At 37.8% G+C, this 6,885-nt stretch overlaps 1 pseudogene; it reads left to right on the plus strand.

Annotated features, from left to right (window-relative positions):
- The first annotated feature begins 1,096 nt into the window (after positions 1–1,096).
- LOC104224254 (uncharacterized) lies at positions 1,097–3,625 on the plus strand (annotated as a pseudogene).
- Positions 3,626–6,885: the final 3,260 nt, after the last annotated feature.

Here is a 6,885-nt window from a genome sequence, read left to right on the forward strand (position 1 = left end):
AACGCGTAACGTTCAGATTTTTCCTAACTTTTGAATCAACAAAGTCCGCTCGTTGAGCTCGCCAAAAGGCGACCCCGACGGACGGAGGGACTAACTGTATGGGTCAAAATCTGGCCATATGATGGTTGTTCTTAAAAGGAACGATAAGGGGCCGATCAAGCCGTAATCACGCCCACGAGGCATGATAGTAAAGAGCACCTCGGCCATTGCCGGGGTCAAATCATCGAAAAGCTTACACCGCAGAACGAGCGTGATGTTTGGGTGAGTGATGAGGGGCACAGTCATAAGAAAGTACGCCGGTCAAAGACCATTGGGTAAAAGAGAAAATTGCTAATATATATATATATATATATATATATATATATATGGGTAGCTGAGTCCAGAAAAGGGGGATTTTTTCTGGCTAGCCATGAGGAGGGAATCAACAAGGGAAATCTCTCTCATCAATAGTTCCTTCTCTTCCCCTCCCTTGCTTCCATGATTGTAGCGCAAGTCTGTTTTTATGTAAGCTTATGATTCACATCTGATATATGATCATTATATCAAGAAATATTACACATTCATGTTCTTTTTCGATTTTCGTACTTTATGTATATTCGGATCTAGGATTAATTATATTTGGCTAAGATTTACCTTCTATATCTCTAGTAATTAGTTCGACAAAAGGGTGTTATACTTTTTTGGTCAAACAGTGTCGACTAATATTATTTTGACTAGTATAAATTGTGTTTGAGAGGCATTGAATCGATTAGACCTGTCAATTGAATGAATTTTAACACTCGTAATCATCGATTTTATGAAGATTCCATTGGATTTATGAAGCTCATAGCATTGGTCTGACACAATTCCCAAACATAAGAAGCTGGTGATATTTACTGTTTCTGGTTAATTTCTTTCACAAGTTCGTTAAAATTAACAGTCAGGGTTTATCAAATATTTTTAACAAGTACCAAAAACGCTCACTATTTACAAACATAAGAGACTGAAATGCTCATGAATAAATTAGAGGACTACTTTAAACCTACCCAAACATAATGAACCAATTTTGTCCATTTTTTCAAAGAATATACAGAAGGAACTTCAGCGTACCCGCAAAAATACCTGAACGGCGATAGTGGTGTGTTCTCATTGCCTGAGGTTTAAGCTGCAGGGTTTTGACTTGTTGAGGAAAACAGAGCAAAGATAGAGAGAAATGGCAGTACAAAGGGGACGTAACGGTATGACGGTCGAAGAGGAAGAAGAAGGAGCTATTTTCGGACAGGAAATTGAGGTGGAGGAGTCCAATGACGTTCCTCCTCATCTGCTCAACCTCTTCGATGCTGCCGAGAACGGAAACCTCGACGCCCTTCGCAATGCCCTTGGTAATTATTTTGTTTTGTTTTTTGCGATTTGTATTTCTGGTGTTATAGCTACTTGTTTGTTGATTTTTACACTTTATTGCCTGTTGAGGATTTCTGAATTAAAGCTAGTTTTTTTATTTTTTGGGTTATTTGTGGGATGATATTTATTTTTTGGCCAGTGTGTTAAAGTATACTAGTGATTGTGATTTGGTGTTTTTTTATTTCTGTGAGGTGAACTAATTTACTCTTCTGAACATCAATTTGATAAAAATGAGTTTTTTTGGGGGTGGGTGGGGGGTGGGTGGGGGGTTTGAAGATGCTTTGCTTAAACTTTTGGGATAATTATGAGTTTTTGTGGTAAGCTGTTGTTGCATGTGATATGGTATGTGGTGCCAGGACTATTGCTTGAAGCGGTTTGAAAATGGCGGGTATATAATGATTCCATGGCTATTTGAGTGAGTTTGTTAATGCGGGTTAATTGTTTGAAAGATGCAAAATTTATGTGGGGGCAGAGGCCGAATACATTGGTGGTTCTTAGTCTTGATCTTATTATAATTTAGATAGTTCTAAATTTGGACGAAATGCTTTAACTTTCGAAAAAGAAGGAATGTACCAAAAGATGCTTCATCACCTTTGTTGTCAAAGATTCATGTGAACAAGGTTGGTCCGTTGCAAGGATGACGGAAGGAGTAGCAATGAAATTGAGTTGGACTACTCGGAAGCCATTCCTATATAATGATGTGTGTGTGCGCGCGCGCGTGCTTGGATGAGAGAGAGATGATTTTTTATACCTCTCTCGTGCCTTCTGAGTGCACCTTTCTGGCGATTCATCTGCTCACTCATCTCATCCAACTCTGTAGAATCATCCCCAAACTTTCATACGTTCTTCTCATTTTTCTGCGAAGTAGGTCGCACAATTGGTTCAGCAGTGTACTGAGGGACTTGTCTTGAAATTCTACTTCATACACTCATTTCTGCTAATCTATTGGTTTCAAGACTTGCAACTGCAGTGATGTCTGAAATAACATTCCTACTTGCTCTCCTCCTCATTCTGTACCACTAATTAGTTAGTATAGGGCTTCTTTCACTTCTTTAGCCGAGGGTTTATCGGAAACAGTCTCTCTGCCCTTCCAGGGTAGGGGTAAGGCTGCATACATCTACCCTCCCCAGACCCCACTTGTGGGATTATACTGGTTGTTGTTGTATTCACGTGTTTCTACCTGATGGACTGCCGCAGATAATTAGAGTGGCAGCATTGATCAACCTCTAGAAGATGGGGACACTGCTCTTCATCTAACATGTTTGTATGGCCATCTCCCTTGTGTGCAGGTTGGTCCACTTGCTTAACTTTATTTCATGAATTCGCCATTTTAATTGATCTTTCGATCTCTTAATGATCTTATAACCAAAAGGATAACAAACACCCTTAATTATGTTTTCCTGCCCAGCTACTGCTAGAAAGAGGAGCTTCTTTGGAGCCTAAGGATGAAGATGGAGCAATCCCATTGCATGATGCTTGTGCTGGCGGTATGTCGTATGCCTCCAAGTTCATAGTGATATTTCATTGTCATAACTATCATCTATTGTCATATCTTTGCATTATATCAATTCATTTCCATAAAGAGGATTTGACTTTTAACAGGCTACACGGAGATAGCCCAACTGCTGATCAACAGCGCTCCTGACCCTGAATGTGTGGAGAGGATGTTGGACTCTGTTGATGTAGAAGGTGATACGGTAAGGGTTCTAAAATTTTCTTTTTTTGATTTTAGTTTTGTGGAACTAAACAGTACAGAAGCATCTTGTCGCTAATCGTGTTTGGTTGATTTTGAAAAGCCTCTCCATCATGCTGCCAGAGGTGAACATGTAACTGTCGTCAGGTTATTACTAGCTTCAGGGTCTTGTCCTACTAGGACCAATATAAATGGAAAGGTTAGCAGCTGATGTAATATCTATCATGTGTAGTTAAGAGGTTTTTGATGTTTGATGGATTCAATAATGGCTATTGCAGACCCCCGGTGAGCTTGCTGAACCTGATGGTGAAGCTCGAAGAATCTTAGAAGAAGCTGCACGTGCTGTTCCTAGCCATTAGTCCTTCATGCCAAGATTTTGATTTGGTAGCTTGGCTATTACTACTATAGGTTTGCCTTGTTTTATAGGTAAAAGTTCGATCAGAATTTCCCCTTGGAAGCTAGGATCATTTAACAATAGGGGGCAACTATGCATATGAATGTTGCAATTATTCCTATGAGATTGCAGTTCTTAGAAAAGCTATTTCTGTCAAACGGCTATCGCCTATTTTTCCAGTAGATTAATGTTAGAATCAAGTTCACACAATCTTTGGTACATTTCTTTTATGCCTTGATCTTATATCAAATTTGCTTTTGGGACACAAGTAATATATTCATTGCTCGTTGTATCTTCTTTCTGTAGGGCAGAATATCCAGTACTGATATTCTATGATGTCATTTTGTACTACGCTAGTCGTTTTACTTGTTTAAAAATGAACAAACTTCTCTAGTCGTATTTGCGTACTGATCATAGGACATGGTATTCAGAAATTTTCAGGAAACAAATGAAAAGAAAATTCTTATTCGATTTGTGCGATCAAAGATATAGGGACATGGGAGGGGTACGCAGGACTTATTTCAACAACTTTACGTTGAAAGGTTTCTTTAAAAGTTTTCCTATTTGGGTGATATATGATTTTCTTACAATAACTAAATCTCATGTCAAAATTAAAAAGAAGCTATTTGTGAATTATTTTGTTTATTTCTTTCTTGATTGGATTTCAATAGAAAATTTCTAATTTTGATTTATGATTTTGTTTTGCTTTAAATTAATCTAACTAAAATAAATGCATCTTCTTAGCGAATGAGCATATTTAATTGTTAAAATAGCACGGTCTAGCCAGTTTTCGGACTGGTCATTTAAAAATAGCCAGCGTTTGCCATGTCAATGAAAAATAGCCACTATTTTGCTGCAACAGAGACCAGTCCAGCATAATATACTGGAGTTTGGTGCACCTGTGTATGAACTTCCAGCATATTATGCTGGACCGATATACTTTGCTGGCTCCAGTATAATATACCGAAGACTAGAGCACCAGTGCTCCATACTCCAGTATATTATGTTGGACCAGTATAATATGCTGGAGTATTTTTCCGGATTTTGAACAGTGTTTTCGTTAAGATTTATATTTACATAAAAAGTGGCTAAATTTCGATTACTTTTGAAACTGTGACTATTTTTTAATGACCACTTGTAAATTTGGCTATTTTTAAATTTCTCCCTATTTAATTTTGTTAACATTCCCAAAGTACTTTTTTTTAACTATTGAATCTTAGGCTAAGAAAAAAAAAATGATACTTCTATAACACGATCAAATGTTTAAATAAACTAGGACAAAATATAAAATTAGCCGATCGGTGAAAATTAATTGCATTCGTTAGTTAAAAAAATATAAAATACATATATTTACTATATATATATATATATATATATATATATATATATATATATGTCACGACCCAAACAGAAAGGGCCGCGACGGGCACCCGGTGCCTTACTCAACCGAGTACCAACGTAACATATCTTTCTTATCATGTTATCATGAGTAAATGAGCCAGAAAACTCATCATGAGATATCAAGAATAAAACATAAGGGAATACTCAACATATGAAGACCCAACATGATATACAAACTAATATATGTGACATACGGGCCTATAAGGCTGACATGACCATTAGTAAACTCGAAACATAGGCCGACAAGGCCATACAATTATCCATATACCTGACATCTGTCTACAAGCCTCTAAGAGTACATCAAATCATAAAGGTCGGGGCAGGGTCTCGCCATACCAATCAATATATATCCAAAGCATACTGACCAAATAGGCAACTCCGGAGCAAGTGGAGTGCACCAACACCTTCGCTGAGCTGATAGCCTACTAGGAGGACTGTCAAGCTATCAATCGAGACCTACGGGCATGAAATGCAGTGTCCCCAGGCAAAAGGGACGTCAGTACGAATAAAGTACCGAGTATGTTAGGCAGGAAAGCATAAACAAGAACAGTAATGTAAAGAGAGATAGAGGAGATACAACCTGTAACATCTGAGTGCCTCTGGGGGCTACTGACATGAAATGCATAATACATATATATATATGAACTTTTTAAAAATATTCGCCTCTATGGGCATCATCATCATCATACCGTACCCGGCCTCAAAGAGGACTCGGTAAAAATGTACCCGGCCATCATAAGGCTCGGTAGAATCGTACTCGGCCACGTGGAGCTCGGTAAACCCAACTGATCAGTGGTTGCACAATAGGTGTCGTACCCGGCCGACTATAGCGCGGCTCGGTAGAGTAAAATAGATACATATATATAATGCATGCTCAACTCATGGAATCACCTTCTAAACCTTTTGGAGTGACTTAAGAGCACTATGGACATCCATACCCTCAATATGAACCTTAGTAGGATTCAAGGATCATACACACTTGCTTAGAATAATTTTATAAGGAAAGAACAACATGGACAACCTTAGTTGCTAGGAGTAGATCTGTTATGAAGTAGCGTATTCATTTCATTTTAGACCATGCCAAAAGAAAGAAGAAAGTGCCTTAACATACCTTAAACCCGTTGAGTCCTTAATCCCTTCCAAGCAACTCTTCAAACAAGTCAACTCAATCTATCATAGTATAAGGAGATTCAAAATCAGTGCTGAGCAAAGGCTAAGTCTATAACTTAAGCTAGTAGCTCGTTTACGTAAATTTGGGCAGCATCTCCCTTGTAACAAGGGCCTCCTCCAATACCATATACCAACAACAATTACCAGAGCAATCCATCAATACATAATTATCAATATCAAGACACCATATAACAACAACAAGTCACAACTACATTACGACGAGCGGCAAGCTCCGATTGGAATCCGTATACCCCTTATCAATCCTTATAGACTTCTTACTTCAACATAAAAGTATCATTAACATGATAATGAAGTCATTAATCAATGATTCCAGCCTTAAACCATATATTTATAACAACGAAAATAATCCACAACTTCAACTATCCTCAATTAGCAACTTTATTCACTAGTTCATGTCTAGCCCATCCATTTAACTTAATCAACATCAAGATAACCTTAGGCACAAGCAAGATCACAATATACATACCTTATACAGTAACTTCAAGTCAAAATCCAAGTTATATTCAGTTTACAACAACCCTTAATAGCAATACAACACCATAGAAGTGACTTAAGCTAATCCAAGTATTATCTTGTAGTTTATCATCCTAACAACTTAACCAACATACAAGAAAGATTAAGCACAATTAGTAGGCTGTTATACTCACCTTAGACAGCAGCAACAACTTGGAATTTCATCCAAATACAGCCCACAACAATCCTCAATGACAACACAACCTCAAAGAGGTGTTGTTCTTCACTAGAACTAAGTTTTGATGTTGAAATATGGTGTAATCACTTTGGAATCACTTCAAACCCTTGTGGTATATGTTTAGGAGGGTTAGGA

This window comes from Nicotiana sylvestris, chromosome 12, assembly GCF_000393655.2.
Source record: "Nicotiana sylvestris chromosome 12, ASM39365v2, whole genome shotgun sequence".
Classification (NCBI taxonomy): domain Eukaryota; kingdom Viridiplantae; phylum Streptophyta; class Magnoliopsida; order Solanales; family Solanaceae; genus Nicotiana; species Nicotiana sylvestris.